This window comes from Ovis canadensis, chromosome 25 (assembly GCF_042477335.2).
Source record: "Ovis canadensis isolate MfBH-ARS-UI-01 breed Bighorn chromosome 25, ARS-UI_OviCan_v2, whole genome shotgun sequence".
Lineage (NCBI taxonomy): Eukaryota > Metazoa > Chordata > Mammalia > Artiodactyla > Bovidae > Ovis > Ovis canadensis.
The window spans coordinates 25,386,105-25,407,614 of record NC_091269.1 but is presented as its reverse complement, the minus strand read 5'-3'; the positions used below and the strand labels follow the sequence as shown (position 1 = coordinate 25,407,614).

Here is a 21,510-nt window from a genome sequence, read left to right as displayed (position 1 = left end):
AGAGCACCCTTCCATGGCTGGGCTACGGGCACAGGAAGGCAAGAACAGGGCTGATAATGCGATCTACTACCACACGGGCATGACCACGGAAGCAGACCACCGTGAGGCCTGGGAGTGGTGGTGGTAGTGGTGGGGGCACTAGGGCAGGCCAGCAGCAGGTCACAGGTCAGAGTAGGCATTAACTATGTTAGTTTTTGGGGCTGGGGAAAGCAAGATCTCCCTGCAAGGTCTGTATGGGTGCAGGTTCCTGGCTTTGGGACCTCTGGGTGCCTATGGCCATGTGATTTCCAGCATCCAGAAGGTGCCCGGGGACCTGTGTGACTGTATTCTTCAGGGCCTTGGCATGTTGCATGGAGGGGAGCCCTGGATTGTCCTGCTCTTGCTCAGGGAAGGGAAGGCTCTTCTCCCTGGCCTTTCTCTTCACAGTGGGCTCTGGACAGCCAAGACTATTTTCAAAACACTGCTAAGGCCTCATTCCCCTTTTTCACTCTCACTTTCTTTGAGTGTACAGAGGAGTTTCCCACTGGCTTCATGATGGGGCAACAGATGAGTTCAGAAGGAGAAATGAGAGTTGAACCTGGGTGTCCTGCCTTGAAGGCAGATGCTTTACCATCTGAGCCACTAGGGAAGCTCTAATATAAATAACACAATTATATGATAAATAATAATTATATTATAAATAATAAATTTGTAATAAGAGAAACATTAATTCAAAGTCTATGAAACATAGAGGAAGAATTTACCCTGAAAGTGAGGAAAGAGGAAGAGAAGACAGTGGTATTTAGAAGAAATAGCTTCCCTGGGGTGTGGCCTTGAACCCCCATCTGAAAAGGCTGGAGGTGGGTTTTTACAGCTGGTCCAGTGGTTGGCCATACAGGGGCCTCACCTCCACCAGCCTTGGTTTAGGCAGGCTTCAAAATGAGAGTGCTTTTCCCACCCTTGCTTATCCAGCCCAAGCCCTGGGGCACAAGCGTGCGTGACGGGGCTTGACTTTCCCGGACAGAATTCTGGTGGCTGCTTCTGAAAAGCAAAACACAAAGGAAATAACCCCTCTGTCCTGGACGGAGCAGACCTGCCGCCTCTCCCTTTGTGGCTGCTCCCTGCTGTCTGCTTCTGAGTGACTACTTCTTTGGCTGATGGAGTGAAACCAAGAGACGTCTTTGACCTCGGGGTATTTATAGCCAGGAGGTAGGAAAGTATCACGAGTAAAACCAGAGAGGGGAAACCATACAAGGTCCCCTGGGAAACGGTTCGAGTTTGTGTAAGCGTGTGTATGTGTGTGTGAGAACGATTTAGTCAAAGTCTTGATTAGAAGGAAGCCTGCGTGGCTAGGTCAAGTGAAAGATCAGCATCTTTTGCCTGTTCTGAACTTAGTCTCCCTATCTGTGAAATGGGACGAGTGCTTGTTCTGTGAGGCCCCTCTTGGGCACATGAGGGGGTGGAAGTGACATAATTACAAACTGCTGTCAACATGAAGTGTTCTAGAGGGCTTCCAACCCAATAAGAGAAACCACAGAATTGCTGGCTGAGAGGGAAAAATATGTTTAAACATCAACAGTTCAACTATCTGTGGCATCCCAAGCCTTCCTTCAAGTTTCTCTTGTCATGATGTAGTAACAGCTGAGAACAGTCAGCCCTGGGGATGAGGAGCTTCAGTCTGTTCGGCACAGAATGTCCTTGGCTCCCGGGCGGTTCTCAAACGGAAGCAGCTCTGAGACCTGGGAGGCCCAGCTGGGGGCAGCTCTGGGTGAGCGGCGGGCCATGCTGGTACTGGCAGAGCTGAGCCTTCGGATGGAGCTGGATGAGCAAGGAATTGAGGAGAGGAAGGAACCTGTCTCCAAGGGCCACAGAACAGCACTGTGCCCCTGCTCTTAGGAGGCTGGTGAGTACGTCTGGGCCTGACACCCTCTGATCCCCCTTGAAACCGTGTCCCCTCTTGCAGAAGTGCAATGGGGGTGACATCTGCATCAGATGATGAATCATTGCAGAGGTTCCCAGGTAGTGCTGTTGGTAAAGAATCTGCCTGACAATGCAGGAGACACCAAAGATGCAGTTTCGATCCCTGGGTCAGGAAGATCCCCTGTGATAGGAAACGGCAACCCATCCCAGTATTCTTGTCTAGAAAATTCCATGAGCAGCGGAACCTGGCAGGTTATAGTCCACTGGGTTGCAAAGAGTCAGACGCGACTGAGCATGCAAGGTCAAGGCAATCCAGCTTGGCTGTAGACGTAGTACTTGGCGTGGAGGGATGGTGACCGTATACCTTTTTGCACAGCTGGGGTGCTATTTTGAAAATAAAAGGAGGTGCTGTTAATGATTACTCTGGGTAACGAGAATAAACTGAAATGGCCTGGGTACAGGGAGCATGTGGTCACTCACCTAGAGGTCATGAGAGACACACAGCTTATCCCATGTGCTTTCCCGTGGAAAGGCAGCCAGCCACTCCCCAAGGGTTAGAGAAAGAGTCCCAGTGATTCCTCCTGTGAAGGGCTTGGCCAGTTCTTGTCTTGGGTTTTCCCAGGACAACAGAAGGGTGAATGGGAGGTCTGGTTTAGAGACCCAAGCTGGAGTCCCCACAATCCCTCCCGTTTTCCCAGAGTTTCATATTTTTCAGAAACATTCACAAGATCTACCATTTGATGGGAAAATCTCACCCAACAGAGCAAGAGTGGATATGGCGGCTTGTCATTGGAGGGGTGAGGAACTAGAGGAGCATTTGAGCCCAAAGCCATCAGCCTGCGAGGAGTGAATTCATCTCCCAGTACCTGCCCGAGGGTGGTTCTCTCCACTAAGCTGCCCATCAGGACAATGGCTAAAGTCTGAATGTCTTATAATGCATTTCTACCCAACTGGTAACCTTTTTATCAAAATTACTACTTACTCATGTTTTGGCTGCACGGGATCATTGTTGCTTGCAGGCTTTCTCTAGTTGCAGAGAGAGGGGACGACTCTCTAGTTGTGCTTGGGCTTCTCATTGCGGTGGCTTTTCTTGTTGCAGAGCACGAGCTCTACAGGGCGGGCTTCAGTAGTTGCGGTGCATGGGCTTAGTTTCCCCTCGGCATGTGGAATCTTCCTGGAGCAGGGATCGAACCCATGTCCTCTACATTGACAGGCGGATTCTTAACCATTGGGCCACCAGGGAAGTCCTCGGCTGGTAACCTTTGAGAGAGTGCACAAAATCAGAAAGGACAAACCCCTGCTGTGCATGGAGCAGAGAAGCCCTTTGAGATGGAGAGGGGAGGCTAGGAGCCTGTCCAGGCTGTGCGACCAGGCCTCCACCCAGGTCTTTTGGTGTCCCTGTGGTTTTACAATGGCAGCCGAGCCCAGAGCCTGTCAGTTAGAGGCCAGGAGGGCAGCTGGATGCAGAATGCATCACCCTATCCTCCACAGGAGAGGAACTTACAACCCCTGTGATTTCAGGGAACAGCAGGAAGTCAGAGCTGAAAGTGGCCTTGAGACCCACCTCCTCCAGCTTTTTAATCTAAAAGGTGAGGAAGCTGGGGGACTTCCTCGTGGTCCAGTAGTTAGGAATCTGCCTTGCAATGCAGGAGACTTAGGTTCTATTGCTGTTCAGGGAACTAAGATCCCACATGCTGAGCAGCAACTAAGTGTGTACATTGTAAGTAGAGAGTTAGTGTGCTGCAACAAAAGATCCTGGGTGCTGCACATAAGGCCTGATGCAGCCAAATAAATAAATAAGTAAATATTTTTAAAAGGTGAGGAATCTGATGTGTAGAGGTGGAGGAGGAGGCCAAGCATGTTTATTTCATGCCAAGCATCTCACTTGCACGAATCTCAATTCCTTTGCAAAACCTTCTGAGATAGGAAATCTCATCTGAGATGAACTCTGTTGCCCCAACTAGTTAAGTGGGGAGGCAGGATTTGAACTCAGGCCTCTGCCTACTCCAAACCCATGCTCTTTGTACCCAAGGCCCTGCCTTCCTCTGAGGCGCTCTGTCTGGAATTGGTCAGGCCAAGCTGAAGGGACACTGACCCCGGTCTAGATCTTTTTTAGGTCAACCTTTATTGTAAATATTTTCCCTTTGATTTTGCAACCCTCAGCAATTACTTAACAGGGCTGCATGGTGAAGATAAGCTTATGAGAGAGGAACCTGCTGCCTCACTCGAGTGAACCACAGTGGTTTCAGGAAGACTCTCAGGTCGTTCAGGGCAATTAACCCCAGCAGTGAACACCAAGTCCATTCTGGAGATATGACCAGGGTTCACTGTTTTGTGATCTCAGAAAAACTGGGTGAGTCAGAGGCAAATCAGGCCTGAGATGAGGTGGTAGGATGTTTTGGCAGGGCCTGAAAGCCCACCCCACTCCAGCAGAGGCCCCTCCTGGCCCTGGGGAGGTGCACAGTTGTGGGACTGCACTGACGGGCCAGCAGCAGCCGATTTAGCCCCGCCAGGTAGCCCACTCCCTCGCAGAGACAGTGCCAGGCAAGGTGGGATCCTGTCTGGGGATGGGAGGGGTGGTGGGGAGAGGCAGGTGGATGCGGTCCTGGGCAAGTGACCCCAAGGCTCACTCTCGTGTGGTCATCTCTGATCTATTTTCTCTGGAGATGCTGGAGAATCCAGAGGAGAAGGAGCAGTGGGAACTACATTCCCAAGAAGACCATGTGTCCCCAAGAAGGAAGCAACAGTGTCTCACATGGGGCTGGTGGTCTGTCTGGACGGAGACTGGGTCCACCAGTGAAGGGTTCAGGGGACTGTCCTTGAGGCAAGAGTCAGCACTGTAGGTCCTGGTGCCCTCCCCCTCTGCCTGCATTCAGGGTCCGGTATTTGTAGTCGTCTGCCTTCTCTCTTGGCTCAGCGCTTACCATATCCTTGAGAAACAGGCCAACACAGGTGGGTCTCTACCCACCAGGCTGATGTTTGGAGCTCTGATCCACACAGGGGCAAACAAACCAGGTTCTTGAGCTCACTCAAGGGAGCCAGCACTCCCTTAAATGAACTTTTTGGCCAACTCAATACATACTAGATTTTGCATCTCTAAAAAAGATGGGAAAAAAAAAAAAGACGGACATTTCAGATGTCATAATATTACTGTTCGAGACCTAAAAATAGAAATAATTCCTTGCTTTCACCCAATCCAATCCAGATGGAAATTTTTCCGATTGTCCCTTTTTTTTTTTCTAACAGTCGATTCTTTTGAATCAAGTGTGTCATTTGAATTGGTTGAGGTTTTTAAAGGAATGAGGCCAGTTCTGCAGAAACCCCCAGGTCTGGCTTTTGCCTTTCTCTCCCACACTGATGCTCAGCTTACAGTCCTTACTACAGCTGCCCTCAGTTGTGTCCACAGCTGAACTGGCCTTTCTGCTCCGTCTGTATCATGAGCTTTTCTTGGGGACAGGTGCTTTGTATTCCTTGTGGTTCCCAAGAGAGTGCATTGTGCATAATAAGTGTTCTGTTTATTCTCAAAACATCACTGTATCAGAGGAATCACAAGGTTTTTCTGTTTGCCAACTTAAAACTTAAGGGCTTGAGATTTTTGAAACCCTTCCATGAATGGGACTGACTGACTGGGTCCAGAGATGTTTGTGCACAGAGCAGAAGGTAGACCAGATAAACTTTAAGACCCATGATGACTCTACAATACTGGCTGCTGTTCGACTTTGTCCTCCAACTTTCCTCTGGGATTCATCAATATTCTGGTGGTTAGATTCCATGATCTGAGAAAGAAGATTTGGACACACTTTCTTGCCACCACTTTTTACAGCTTGGCAAGGGGCAGAAAGGGTGCCCTCCCCTCCGTGGTTGCTGTGTCATTTAGTGAGATTGCTTGGAGCCAAGGTCTTGGTGTGTCTGGGTGGTGGCACCTCCTGCCCCTTGCTCTGCTTTCTGACCCAACTCTCTGATCTCATAGCCTCTGACTTATTTCTAGAGGTGTAATCTATATGCCATATTGCAAGCGAATGAGAAAATATGGCTTGGATTATGGAGTATGGGATTTATTCATTCAACAAGAATTTTCTGAGAATCTGTCATGTACTAGGTCCTGTCTTCCTAGGTTCTGGGGGTTTCATGGTGGTCAAGATACACTTTGTTGAGAAGGAGTTCACTGTTTAATGAAAGAGAGCATCAGTGCCATGGTGGAAGGGAGCCAGGGCGCTATGGAAGACAGAGAAAGGCAACCATTTCAGTCTGGAGAACTTGGAGGAAGCAGATTCTAAGCCAAGTATTGAAAGGCATATAGGAATTTGCTGAGAGAAAGGGAAGGAGAAGAGGGAAGAACTTTGTAGATGTATTTCAAGGAGAGAGAATAGCATGTGGAATGGGAAACCACATTTACTACATATTTTCAGAGATGTTTGTAATTCACATTTCACAAATAATTATAAAAAGACCTCAGGGAGGTTAAATGATTTAGCTAAGGTGGGGGCCAAAGAAGAATTAGAATTATGGTCACTGATTCTCTAAGAAGCAGTTTAGCACCCTGATTTTATTCCATGCCCATATAGTAGCACCCACTCCCTCTGCTCAGCAATTGAAACACCTCCCCCATCATGCCTGGAGAGTCCCATGGACGGAGGAGCCTGGTGGGCTGCAGTCCATGGGGTCGCTAGGAGTCAGACATGACTGAGCGTCTTCACTTTCATGCATTGGAGAAGGAAATGGCAACCCCCTCCAGTGTTCTTGCCTGGAGAATCCCAGGGACTGGGGAGCCTGGTGGGCTGCCGTCTATGGGGTCGCACAGAGTTGGACACAACTGAAGCGACTTAGCAGCAGCAGCAGCCTCCATTTGTGCCAGGCATGAAAGACTGGGCCAGGAGTGTTCAAGGGGTACACAGTTGCTGCTTTTGGGTAAGGAGGGTTAGGCTTTGTCCACGTTTAGGCAGAATCACAGGGCTCCTTCACAGAATCCTCATGACTTACCTGGTGACTGGAAATCCTGTCTTAGGGAATGGGAAATTTCCTCTTCCTAAAGTTAATGCACACTGTTTTATATTGGCTGCTTTTGAACTGTGGTGTTGGAGAAGACTCTTGAGAGTCCCGTGGGCTGCAAGGAGATCCAATCAGTCCATTCTAAAGGAGATCAGTCCTGAGTGTTCTTTGGAAGGACTGATGCTAAAGCTGAAACTCTGGTACTTTGGCCACCTCATGTGAAAAATTGACTCATTGGAAAACACTCTGATGCTGGGAGGGATTAGGGGCAGGAGGAGAAGGGGACAACAGAGGATGAGATGGCTGGATGGCATCACCAACTTGATGGACATGAGTTTGGGTGAACTCTAGGAGTTGGTGATGGACAGAGAGGCCTGGTGTGCTGCAGTTTATGGGGTCACAAAGAGTCGGACACGACTGAGCGACTGAACTGAACTGAACTGAACTGACAAACTAGATATACCAGACTACTGACCAGATAAGATTATTTGATGATTTATATATTACATGAAAACTGTGCTCAGTTGTGTCTGACTCTTTGCGGCCCCATGGACTGTAGCCTGCCGGGTTCCTGTGTCCATGGCATTTCCCTGGCAAGGATACTGGAGTGGGTTGCCACTTCCTCCTCCAGGGACTTGAAAACTATGGTTTATTATATATACATGATATATACATATATATAAATAGATTTGGTTATATATACATATGGTTACTCCAACCACAACCTTAAAGAAGACCATAGTTTTTCTTCTCTTTATCAGATGGTTAAAAATAAAATCTCCAAAAAATTAGAAGCATTCCTCTAGAACAGATCCATGAGCTCTTTTAAAACCCCTTGACCCTGGAGTATTTGGCGCTCAAGTGATCACCATAGCAGTAGGCACTTACTTTGAAGATTTTCTTAATTAGATGAAACAAGGAAGCACATAATGACCCAGTGCCTACTACATATCAGACATTATTCTAGAAAGTTCCACACGCCATTCTATGTAATTTTCACTAACTGTCAGAGACATTCATTACTAGCCCAGTTTTTACACATGAGGGAACAAATATTCTGAGAGGTTAAAGAACTTGTCACAGAATAAGCAGTGAAACTACAATTCTGACCCCGAAGTCTATTCTCCCCTTAGAACCATAATTATATTTCCATACATGAGAGGTGGTGCCTAAGATTTAGTTCTCATGTCAGACTCTCTGGATTTGAACCCAGGCTCCAATACTTACTTACTCTGGACAAGTTACTTAGCTCCTTTTGCCTTGACTTTCCTAGTTGTAATGTGGGTAATAATGCAACTTTTTCATAAGAAGGACTCTGGAGTCAACCCAAGTAAAAGACTCAAAATAGTGCTTGGCGCTGAAACAAATGTTAAGTACTATTATAGAGATTGTTGCTTGAAATCAAGCTTACCTTTCACCTTGGTTTGTCTTCTTTGGGGATAGAACAGCATGTTGGCACAACTTTGAGGGAAGCATGGGTTGCCTGGACCACACAGCCAGGAAAGCAGTGGAGTGTCCAGGACTGGGCTTCTCCGCATCCAGCCAGGAAGGACTGACCAGTGTGCAGGGGGTCCCAGACTCCCTGAGGAGCTGGGCTGCCTCTGCCTGACTGGACCCATCTGATAGGCCAGGGGTGGGTGAGCATAGGGCTTTGGAGACGAAGGATCCTGAAAAGAATTGAAAGTTGAGAATCTCTCTGAATTCAGTAATGCCATACTTTCCCAAAGGCCATCTAGGGGATTTAGAGCATGTCAAACCTCTATCTGCTGGGGCAGGTCAAAACTGACCCCAGAATATGCAAAGCAAAGCTCATATCATAAGTGACTTGCCCAGGAATTGGTGGCAAAAGTGGGATCTTATCTGCTGAGGCTTGGAGGGGACAGTGATGCATAATGACACACCAGAACCTGGAGTCTAGCTTGGCTGAAAGAGCCAGGCAGGGTCCGCAGGGCAGGCAGACAAAAGTCCAGGGCGGTGCTTAGTTGGTATCATGGGAGCTGGTCTGGGCAGAGAAGCAGGTGGCACTGGGCATGAAGGAGGATGAACTGAGCAACACTGTGCGGGCTTAGAGAGGACAGGCCCCTGGGTCCAGGGAGTTAAGTCCAAGGCAGAGCCAAGGAGGAGCAAACAAGGATAGGTCTGGACCATGACCTTTGGCCCACGTCAGACGAAGCTGGTGCTGGTGGGTGAGGATGGGGGTCCAGGTGACAGAGGGGCCAGCTGCCACTGCAGCGATAGGGCATGAAAAGGGCACTGTGCTCGGGGGCAGAGTCCAGACCCACACCTAGCTAGATGCACACTTGGGGCCATTTCCTTCAGCCTGGCGGAGCCTCAGTTTTCCCATTATTAATTGGGGATAATGCTGTCTGCTTTCTGTGGCAAAGTACAGACCACTAAAGGAAGGGACAATGCCCGTGCAGCTGCTCAAGGAAAAGGAGGGTGTGGCGTGGGGAGGCTCCGTCCCAGCCCTTCCCTGCAACCCAGTTATTCCTACCTCCTCGTGCCAGCTCCCTGAATCTTATTCTGTAAAAAGGCGTCTAATCTGTAAAAGGGAGATAAAAACAACAACCTCACACTGATACCTACCAGGGTTCTTGGCCTTCCCTAAGCAATAGAAATTGACTAGAGGCCAGACAAGAAATTCAAGCAAGCCTTTACCAGGGGGCCTCTACTGCAGCCAAGGGGCACGGAAAACAAGTAACGTTTTTCCTTGCTCACTCCGATGGGGAGGCGGGAGAGCTTGTTCTGTATATGGGATGAGGGTAAGGGTGTGCCCAGGGGTTGGGCTGGATTAGGTGGTTTGCCCACCACTTGGGTGGTGCTGTGTGCAGGGGGCATGCGCCGTACCCTGCTTTTGCTCCCGACAACCTGTTCTTGCTCTTCAGGCTCTTCAAAACTGGCAGTTGGGATTTTTGGTCTCTTTGTATCTTTTGGATGCAGAATTTGCCCCAATTGTACCTGCCCGAAGTTATTTTTAGTCCCATACAGTTTCTTTGTATCTGTTGCTCAAGGAGAGGTGTGTCCCGTGCAAGCATAGCAGCACTGCAGCAAAGGGTCCCAGGTCCCCGCCAGGCTCAATCTCATGGTGCCTGTGAAGACTTTTGGTGCCAAAAATGTTAGAGGCTTAGGGTCTGAGGCAGAGTGGGCGCTCCTTGAGGGCCCAGGGGACCCGGGAGGGAGCTAGACCCTGGCCAAGAGCCCTGTGCCCTGCAGAAGAGCACTGCTGTCCAGCAGCTCTGAGTGGCAGGGTCTGGGATGCTGCTCAGTGACCAGGCAAGGCCACTCTGTGCTGGGGCCTCATTTCACCTTGAGCAGGTCAAAGCCTGCATGTGTTATGTCGGGTTTCACCTTCCATCAAGTCTCCACCGCACTGAAATACAAGCGTCTCCATCAGGAGCTAGGGCAGCTGCCCTGTCTCCTCTGGCGACACCTGCAAGGTGGATCTGAGTGTCCCTCAGTGTCCCCACAGGCCTTCCCACTCCCTGGACGTGGGACATGGTCGCAGTTAGAGGGACAGGTAATGGTGATATATGCCGAACTTCATCAGCCCGGGAGGCAGGTGGCTTTAATGGCTATCTTGGAGGTGACATTCCATTAGGGGTGATTGAACTTAATGTTAATGGCAGGATGACTTACTGTTTCATCATCCTCTCCCATGCCTGAAGGTCAGTGGGAAAACTTTCTTTCCTCCAGGAATGACACTCCAAAATCCATGTAACTCCGTGCCAATCTTGCTTAATGCTAAAATACTGAGGGGTCTGGGAACTCTTCTGCACAAACAGATTTGTTTGTCAATGTGAGTCTCTGAGTTCAGTGACCCCAGAGCCAGATGGCACAGGGGTCAATGTTGATTCCACCACTCGCTGGCTCTGTGGCCTTGGGAAACTTACTTAACCTCTCTGTGTCTCAGTTTCCTCCTCTGTAAGGTTAGGTGATGACAGTGTGCATTTCCCGGGATCATTGTGCAGATAACACATGTTGGTAGATGTAAAACAGTTCAAACAGTACCTGAAACAAGGAGATTGCCGTGAAAGTGAAAGGAAAGTGAAAGTCACTCAGTCGTGTCTGATTCTTTGCGACCCCATGGACTATATAGTCTGTGGAATTCTCCAGGGCAGAATATTGGAGTGGGTAGCCGTTCCCTTCTCCAGGGGATCTTCCCAACTCAGGGATCGAACCCAGATCCCCCTTCCCATTGCCGGCAGATTCTTTACCATCTGAACCACCAGGGAAGGGAGAGGAATAAACAGTCATTTACAAAACATGCTCAGACCCACAAGTGAACAAACAGTGGAGCTAAGGTGAAGGGTTCAGGAAGGAGTAGGTGAGTGTGGAAAAGCATCTCAGGGGTGATCAGAGGGGTGTCAGAAAGCCAGGCTCACAGATTTTGACCAAGTCCAGAATGATATACCCTTGAGTGGAGAGTTTCCAAATGTTTCCCAAGAGGCAAAGACAATGGGCAAGATGTATTTTTGGAGGCTCTTTCCTGACAGTGGGAATGGAAAGAAATCAATATATACGAGGGCCATTAGGAAGGAGGGACCGGCAGGACCTTGGGGGCTCGTAGGATGTGGGGTGAAGGGGCAGGAGAGGGCCAGGGTGACTTTGAGGTGTCACCACCAGCGTGGGAGGAGCTGGCTGGAGGGAGGAGGGTGTATGGGTTTTTGGACAGCAGGAGGACGTGGTTGCTGAGGGCCACTTGTGAGCTGGGTCAGGGGTGGAGATGTAGATTTGGGAGTTGGCTGCTGACATGAGAGGGGTTCTCAGCTCTTGGGAAGGGAGAGACAGAAGGCGAAAGCATAAAGCATTGAGGAGATGCACAGGGAGTATTTATGGGGTTCAAGGCTGACAAAAGAAAGAGCAGAGTGGGAAGAGGGCCAGAGGAAGGAATAAGCCGCGGTGCTGGTGGCGCCAGGGTGAAGGTCACATGCTGCAGAAAGGCCAAGGTGGGGTGATGCAGACGGGCAGGTGCTGCTTGATCAGCCTCTGGGCAGCCAGTCTGGGTACAGTTATAGGGAGGGGCTCGGCAGGAAGGATGCCTTCAGGGTGCTGGGCCGTCTGCAGCGGGATTCAGTTTTAAGAATTTCTGCAAAGTGCCAGAAATGACAAGATACTGTCTTCCTCCAAGGGAGAAACGGCAGCAGGCTGGGCAGTGAGCAAGTCCCGTTTGTCTATTCACTGGCCTGCCTTCTGAAGGCCAGACCAGGAAATGGCGAACAGATGGAGAGGTTGGGCCTCTTAGTCATGTAATTTTGAGCGCTCTGGGTCCCAGTGTCCCGGGGGGGCGGGGGTGGTATTTGGACTGAATGGTGCCTGAGGTCCCCTTCTGCCCTCTCTGCCCACGAGCCCCATAGCTAAGTAGTTCCTGTGCTAGGCTGACCTCTGAGGGTCAGGTTCTAATCACTAGAGACCACTTTCATTGGCACTTCAGCCCCCCAGTATGTGTGGGTCATGTAACTCTCACTGTGATAGGAATAACTCATGACTACACAAACATTTATGGATTGCAGACTGCTCATGAATGTGTTCGCATGTGAGCTGAGTGTCATCATCTTTTTTTTTTAACCACTACAAAGCAAAGCTTTACTGTATTTCTCAGTGACTAAGCTTAAGAATGTGATGGAATGCAACCAGAGGTGATCATACTAAGTAAGTCAGAAAGAGAAAGACGAATACCATATGATACCACGTGTATGTGGAAGCTACAATGTCACATAAAGGAACTTATCTATGAAACAGAAACAGAATCTCACATACAGAGAGCAGACTGATGGTCGCCAGGGTGTGGGGGGCAGGGGTTGAGGGGCAGATGGAGTGGGAGGTTGGGGTTAGGAGTAAGCCTTCATGTATAGAGTGAATAAACAGCAAGATCCTATTGTACAGCACAAAGAACTATATTTAATGTCCTATGATAAACCGTACTGGGAAAGAGTACATATGTGTGTTAGTTGCTCAGTCGTGTCCGACTCTTTGTGACCCCATGAAGTGTAGCTCCCCAGGCTCCTCTGTCCGTGGAATTCTTCAGGCAAGGATACTGGAGTGGGCTGCCATTTCCTCCACAAGGGTATCTTCCCCACTCAGGGATTGAACCCCAGTCTCCTGCATTGCAGGCAAATTCTTTACCATCTGAGCCACCAGGGAGTGAGTAAAAGTGTGTAACTGAATCACTTTGCTGTTTAACAGAAACTAACACAACACTGTAAGTCAACTCTACTTTGGTTTAAAAAAGAATATGCTAGAGAATATGTTAACAATGCAGATTAAATTTAACAGGGTATGGCATGTATCCATTCCGCTGTGAATGGCACAAAGAATTTTTTAAGATAGAAAATTCTGCCGATATTAAAAAGTTATTTCATTAGACAAAATCACAGTATTCAAAGATGAGTGAAATTCGAGCATACATCTTTGTTATTTTATTGTCTTGTTTACGTGGTCAAAAAACTCAAGGTTCAGTAGCTTGACCATACTCACACAGCTAGGCAATGGCAGAGCTGGAATTTGAACCCAGACACTTACACTCTAAGTTTCCATCACAACACACTATTTTAAAATTTAAGTGGATTAGAATAAAATGTTTGAGTAGTGTGAAGAATTTTGTATGACTCCTTGAAATGTTTAGCAAAATTGATATGGCCAAATTTGAGCTAGTTTTGGGGGTATTTGATGTCTCCAGCATGGAAACAGTTGGTTTTAACCTTTTTTTCCTGTTTGCCGATAAGGAAAGCACAGCCACCCCAGATCAGCCTTATGCTGCTGCTTCTGGATCTGTTGACTTGGATGGTGGCTGTAGTGACTCATGGGTGCTCAGCTCACAGCTGTCTAGGACCAGTGGGTGATGGTGGACTCCCAACAGTAGCATCTCTGGTTTGGAGTTCCACCTGCACAACTTCCAGAGCCCAAGCCCTCCCTTTCTCTGGAAGTTAAGTGTCTGGAGTGACCTCAAAGATTCTCCTTGGTGGGACATAGCTTTGCACGCTAGCTGTCACTCTGGAATCCTTTCCTGTTCTGGCTGGGGCTCTGCTGATCCACTGGGTTCCTGTCCTGCTGTTGTGGGTTGGCTTTGATGTGACCCTGAGATTAGCTGCTGCCACACGGAGGTCTGTCTTCCTGGTGTTGACCACCTTCTCTGTGGTCCAATGCTTCCTGATGAAAAGGAGGGGTAATCCCCTCCCGCAAGTCAAAGAACGCTGACTCAGCTACCAAACCCTGGTCTTTTCTGCAGTATTACAATCTCAAATGTTGCTCATTCCATTCTTTCAATGTCTCCTGTGCCCAGGAGTTCAGTTGAAAGACAGTACACGTGAACGCAACCAGCATCGCACTGCAAATTCTCCCTCTGTCTCTCTATTCAGCACAAGCACTTCAATAGATGGGGAAAACAGGGATGAGGATGAGTTGAGCTGGGTGTGACCTTTGCACCTTCCTTGTGGTATTCCTTGCTTTGTTGCAGAACTGAGTGCTGGCCCCATTATTTGGAAATGAGACAGAAGTCTCTGCGCCTTTGCTGGACAGGCTGTGTATCCCTTGACACATACTTGATACCTAGTGTGCTGTCGCAAGACAAACCCACAGGGATATGGGAATAGAGATGTGTAGAGGCCACATGGTTTTGATCAAACAAATGTCAGCTGTAGCTCTAGAATTTCCTTCTGATGAGTTTCCCCATTGTAGACTACATTATTAAGGGCTCCTGGAAGAGTCTTGGCATGTAGGAGGCATTGGATAGATACAGGTTAAGCAAATGAACAACTGAGAGAGAATGGCTCCATGTCCTCTGCTCTGCTCAGAGAAACCTGGGGAGGGGGTTGCAATGTGGGGCTCATGCTTTCAGAGGGACTTGGGCAAACTGGAGCAGGAGCATGGGGTGAACGTCAAGCTTGGCGTGCACGTGTATGTGCTCAGCCGCTTCAGTCGTGTCCGACTCTTTGTGGCTCTATGGACTGTAGCCCGTCGGGCTCCTCTGTCCATGGGATTTTCCAGGCAAGAATACTGCAGTGGGTTGCCATGCCCTCCTCCAGGGGATCTTCCCAACCCAAGGATCGAATCCTTGATTCCTGCATCTCCTGCAATGCAAGTGGCTTCTTTACCCACTGAGCCACCTGGGAAGCCCCCAATGTTGATAAAGGGCTTTAAAATCATGTCAAGGGAGGAATGGATAGAGGAGCTTAGGCCTATGACTCTGAAGGGCAAGGGCCCATTGGTGCATGGTACATCTGTGGGCCCTCTTGTGCCAGAGGGATCCAGGGCCCTATCAGGGTCCAGCGTCTGTGGCGGTGGGAGGGACTTCCGGGCAAGGATGTCACGAAGAAGGACGTCATGGCTGCCTAAGACCTGTCATGGTGCCTGGGGTGGAACCGAGCTATGCATCCTAGGACTAGGAGTGAGGGTGGGAGGACCAGGACTTCTCCTGGAGAGGTGCAGTTTCCTGGACCATGGACCATGCTCTGAGAAGTCTTTTGGAGGCTGCTGTATGCTACTTCTCCATCAGGTAATATCACCAGACTGGATGGAGGAAGGTCCTGTCCTCTGCTGGTTGGCCCAGGACCTCTCCGTGTGTGGTCTGGTTTCTCCAGATGGCAGTGGCATGTTCTCCTTGACTGATGGGTTGCCCTATTCCTTTAGCACTTTTGTGGGAAGCAGAAAAAACACACTGCAGTGCCCTGTCTCCTCTGAAGAGTGGATGAGTCTTCGGCTGCAGGGGACTCGGGATGGTTTTCTCAGCCACTGAGCTTGTGAACCAGGCCTGAGTCATCCTTTCTTCTGCAGGTTTTTATTAGGGGGGAAAAAAGTGCCCTTGCAGAAACTGGCACTGTGAGTTTAGATCTGGAGGGATCTTGGACTTTGGCAGCGCCGTAGGGGAGGCGGTCAGGGGGCGTGGCCCCGCTTAATGCCTAGGGCAGCGGAAGTCCAGCTCCCCCATCTTGTCTCTAGAATCCCTCTGGATCCCCCACTTCAGGCCAGGTCATCACTTGACCCGGGCAGCACCAGGCGGGTGATATAATCCATGCCACCCATCAGTAGCAGAACAAATGCATTCTCCCTAGTCCGGGAACTGGAGCAGTCGGGGAACTGGAGCCTCCCCAAACCAAATCAGCTGGTTGATGTGAACGGAGCTCAGGCTGGTGGGAACAGGACATTTTGTGGAGACACTGGCGTCTGTTCCCTCCCAGAGCCCCACACCCTTCAGCGCTTTTCCTTGAAGTCCGAAATACCGGAACGAGCGTATTCTTTCCTGGGGCAGCTGCTCTGCTTACTTCCAACATGTTGTGCTTCCAGAGCTCAGAAAATCAGAGGCATCAAAGGAGAGAAGCTGCGAGTGCTCAGCCCGCAGGGACAGGCGGCTTTGGAGACTCCAGTTTGCTTTTTTCTTTCCATGTGCGTCAGATGTGCCGTCTCATCTTGCAGCGCCGGGCCAGCTCTCACTCTTCCGCAAAGCTGTGGCTGGGGCGCCCTTCTGGCTGGAAAAATGTTTAAAGTGGGGGTGACAGGCGGCAGTCCCTGGCGCTGGGAGAGAAACGCAGATAACTAAACCAAACATGAGAGCAGTCGCCCATGTGTCATCCTGACAAGATGCAAGTCAGGTCGGATCTGGGTCCAGCTGTAGCCCTCAAAGCTAGAGAGGGGATATTCTGGGCGTGGGAGCCTTCTTTTTCTTCAGCTGCTTGCAAGGAACCCGTTGTTGAAGTTGATTGATGCCCTAACTCAGTGGCCACGTTGGCTTCAAAGCAGGCATTGGCTGGTCCTCTTGCTGATTTCACGGCATCCTCTATTGATTTCAGCTTTTACAAATAGGCAAGGGAGTTCATCCACGTGGGGCCTCCTTCTGGGTTTTCTGGTCTCCTGGGCAGCCATAGTTGTCTGTTCATGTTTGACCTTGCCTTCCTCCAACGTCAGGTTTAGGCTTTGGAAAATGCTTGACAAATGCAAAAACAATAGGTTTAACAGGAGCCTGAGGCATGATTGGGAAAGCTTAATTTAGTTTACTTTTATTTTCGGACAGGTCGTTCATTTTCTTGGTTCATAAATCAAAGCTATAAAAATCCTGGCTTCTATTCCTGTTCATCAACCCCAACTCAAGCGAATACTTATGTTAGTTTCTTGGGTGTCTTTAACAAATACAAGCAAATATGTGTGTATTTATGTGTTTGAAAACAGATATGCGCTTCCTTTCCTCTTTCCCAGAAAATAAAATGCAAATGGCTCATGAAAGAATGGAAGGCTCCTCAATCTCACTTACTTTAAGAGAAATGCAAATTAAAATGACAATGAAATACTAGCATGGCAAGGCTGACAAAAGTTAACATTCTATGCAAACTGTTTTGCACTTTGCTCTTTTCACCTAATTGTATATCTTGGAGATCTTTCAAATCGGTGCATAAAGAGTGTCTTCACTCATTTTTACAGCTTTATAATATCCTATTTATGGACATACTGTAAATTTGTTTAACTAGTTTCCTATTGATGGACCCTTGGGTTGCTTCCAGTCTTTTGTTACTATAAACAGTGCCAACCAGGACACTTCTGTATGTGCTGGTACATCTGTAGGATAAATTTTGGCAAGGAGGACTGTTGGATCAAGGGATAAGTGTGTTTATAGTATTTATAAGGTTTTCCGGATACCTTCAATGGGATTGTGTAGTATGTACAACCTTAGTTCAGTTCAGTCGCTCGGTCGTGTCCGACTCTTTGTGACCCCATGAACCACAGCACGCCAGGCCTGCCTGTCCATCACCACCTCCCGGAGTCCACCCAAACCCATGCCCATCGAGTCGATGATGCCATCCAACCATCTCATCCTCTGTCGTCCCCTTCTCTTCCTTTAGTGACAAATAAAGACCCTCCTTCCCCACAGCCTGGTCACAGTGGCATTTCACTGCAGTTTTAATTTGCATTTCTCTTATTCTAAAGTGAAATTGAGCACCATTCAGTTCTTTCAAGAGCCATTTGCCTTTCCTCTTCTATGAGTTGCCTCTGCATATTCTTTGCCCATTGAAACAAAAATTGTCTTATTGGCTTGGACCCTTTTCCTTAATAACTCTGGGAGCTCTTGATATACTAAGGGAAGATTAGTTCTCTGTGATAGGAGTTGTAAATATTTACCCCACAATGTTGTCTTTTGATTTTGCTTATGGTGTGTGTGTATCTAAGTGAAATCAATTTTTAGGTGATAGAATATAGTAATCTTTTTCAGGGTTATGGATTCTGGATAAAAGAAAGGCTTTCTATACTTCATAAAGAAAGCTGAGCACCAAAGAATTGATGCTTTTGAACTGTGGTGTTGGACAAGACTCTTGAGAGTCCCTCGGACTTCAAGGAAATCAAACCAGTCAGTCCTAAAGGAAATCAGTCCTGAATATTCATTGGAAGGACTGATGCTGAAGCTGAAGCTCCAATACTTTGGCCACTTGATGCAAAGAACTGACTCAATGGAAAAGTTGGACACAACTGAGCGGAACTGAACTGAACTTCCATACTTCAAGGCTCTAGAGTATGGTTTTTTTTTTTCCTAGTACTTTTATGGTTTCATTTTTTTAATGTTTATACCTGTGGGAGTTGATGCTGCAGAATGATCTTAGAACGTGGAGAAAGGCATATTCATCACTCATCTGTTCCCTTGGAGACAGAAGGCAAAATGGAATTAGCAGGTGTCCTGTAATGACCCAGGGACTCCCAGGTGGTGCAGTGGTAAAGAATCTGCCTGCCAGTGCAGGAGATGCAAGAGACATGGGTTCGATCCCTGGGTCGGGAAACTCTCCTGGAGTAGGAAATGGAAATCCACTGCAATATTCTTGCCTGGAAAATTCCATGGATAGAGAAGCCTAGCAAGCTACAGTTCATGGGGTCACAAAGAGTTGGATATAACTGAGCACTTATGCACACAGCTGTGATGACCCAGTGAGAGACAGTTACCACAATGGGCTCTGCCTTGGTTGTGATCTGGGGAGGACTGGGCAGGCCCTACCCCAGCACCAAAGTGCCCTTGGGGTCTCCCATAGTTTATTCAGCCAAGGACTTGGGGGTTCATCTGAGACTCAGGGACTTTTCAGGGAACAAAGTTTTGTTTCTTTTTCATCTTTCAGTTCAGTTCAGTTCAGTTGCTCAGTCGTGTCTGACTCTTTGTGAACCCATGAATTGCAGCACGCCAGGCCTCCCTGTCCATCACCAACTCCCGGAGTTCACTCAAACTCACGTCCATCGAGTCGGTGATGCCGTCCAGCCATCTCATCCTCTGTCATCCCCTTCTCCTTTTGCACCCAATCCCTCCCAGCATCAGAGTCTTTTCCAATGAGTCAACTCTTCACATGAGGTGGCCAAAGTACTGGAGTTTCACCTTTAGCATCATTCCTTCCAAAGAACACCCAGGACTGATCTCCTTTAGAATGGACTGGTTGGATCTCCTTGCAGGTCAGGAAGCAACAGTTAGAATTGGGCATGGAACAACAGACTGGGTCCAAAGAGGAAAAGAGTACGTCAAGGCTGTATATTTTTACCCTGCTTATTTAACTTATATGCAGAGTACATCATGAGAAATGCTGGGCTGGAAGAAGCAGAAGCTGGAATCAAGATTGCTGGGAGAAATATCAATAACCTCAGATATGCAGATGACACCACCCTTATGGCAGAAAGTGAAGAGGAACTCAAAAGCCTCTGGATGATAGTGAAAGAGGAGAGTGAAAAAGTTGGCTTAAAGCTCAACATTCAGAAAACGAAGATCATGGCATCTGGTCCCATCACTTCATGGGGAATAGATGGGGAAACAGTGGAAACAGTGTCAGACTTTACTTTTTTGTGCTCCAAAATCACTGCAGATGGTGACTGTAGCCATGAAATTAAAAGACGCTTACTCCTTGGAAGGAAAGTTATGACCAACCTAGACAGCATATTGAAAAGCAGAGACATTACTTTGCCAACAAAGGTCCATCTAGTGAAGGCTATGGTTTTTCCAGTGGTCATGTATGGATGTGAGAGTTGGACTGTGAAGGAAGCTGAGCGCTGGAAAATGGATGCTTTTGAACTGTGGTATTGGAGAAGACTCTTGAGAGTCCCTTGGACTGCAAGGATATCCAACCAGCCATAAGAGGGAGAATGTGTTATCAATCACTATATGTTATCAATCACTATACGTGCTGTCATCTGTAAATCATCTTATTCTGTCCTCTGAACCATCCTCCATAGGGTTCTCTCTGATTTTACAGGTAAAGAGATGGAGGCTCAGGCAGGCAGTTGACTTGCCTAATGCCGTTCATTTGGCTAGTGAGTAGATGAGGCAAAGTACAGGTCACAGGACACCTGCTGATTTCATTTTGCCTTCCGTCTCCAAGGGAACAGATGAGTGATGGATCTCCATGACTTTCTCCATGTTCCAAAATCATTCCACAGCATCAGCTCCCACAGGTACAAACATTAAGGTCCAGAACAGTCTCTGGGCAGCCCGTTCCCCTTCTTTAATGAAAGCAGCTCTGCCTTCACCTGGTATGCTTATGGGTTTCAAATTAAGCTTTGGCTTGAAGAATGGACCTACTGCAAGAGTTTGTGTTCTCCAGACAGGGCCATTTTTTAGTGCTTCTCATCCTCAGCAATGGGTTTTGGATTGGCCAGTGCCACCCCACATCAATTCTGTCCCTGCTTCCATGCCCCTGACTGTTACCCTCTCTGCCTAGTAGATCTGAAAGGTCCCAGTTCACTGAGGGCATTACCAGGAGTTGAAAGCTCAGTGGGGGCTCAGGGCTGGGAGCTAGCAATGGCAGCTGCAAAGATGATTCCTCAACTGACTCAGCCCAGCTCTGGGCCTCCTCCAACCCACTGCCACCACTGGCTTCATGCTGGAAGACCCCCAGTACAGTAGAGCTGATCTTTTTCTCAAGGGCTGGAATATGGGGAAAAACTGCCACCAGGCACCCTCTCCACTTTCCCTCCCTCCTCACACCACAACAAAATGTTGTTGGGTATCTCCAACCAAAACCAACAGTTACTCAGTGATATCTTTGGTAAGAAGTAGAAACTAAGGGATTACTCAAAATCAAGCTGAGGGGCGTTTACAGGTATTGATATTTGAGCATATTATAACTTTTTACAGAGTGAATTTCCTTCTGCATTTAAGGACTAATAGACTTTGATGCTTCTATCATCATTTCACTCAGTGGTGTTTAAGAATACTAGAAATAAAAACATTTCTAACAACATCATCATTATCATTATCCTTCAGCATCTAAGTTAGGTGGACTCTATCATAGATGGTTAAGTCAGCATCATCATTCCTATCACCATTACTAATACAATAATATGGGGTTAAACAATCAGCCTTCATAGAAGGAGCTCAATACCAGAGGCCTGATACCAAGCTTGAGAAAACATAGTTTTAGAGAGAGAATGCAAATCAAAACTACAGTGAGGTATCACCTCACATTGGTTAGAATGGTCACCATCAAAAAGCCTACAAATAATAAATGCTGGAGAGGGTGTGGAGGAGCAGGAACTCTCCTGTGCAGATGGTGGGAATGCAAATTGGTGCAGCCACTATGGAGAACACTAGGCCCTCACAAAACTAAAAAGAGAGGCACCACATAATCCTGCAATCCCACTCCTGGGTGTGTATTGGGAGAAAATTTTAATTTGAAA

At 48.1% G+C, this 21,510-nt stretch overlaps 1 long non-coding RNA gene across 1 annotated transcript in view; it reads left to right on the top strand.

The window, feature by feature from the left end:
• Positions 1 to 1,618: 1,618 nt before the first annotated feature.
• The window catches only part of LOC138429975 (uncharacterized), a 43,935-nt gene continuing 24,043 nt past the window's right edge, over positions 1,619 to 21,510 (top strand). The window contains exon 1 of the long non-coding RNA XR_011252936.1: positions 1,619 to 1,882. This is a non-coding gene — a long non-coding RNA (uncharacterized lncRNA). The remainder of the gene's footprint in view (positions 1,883 to 21,510) is intronic.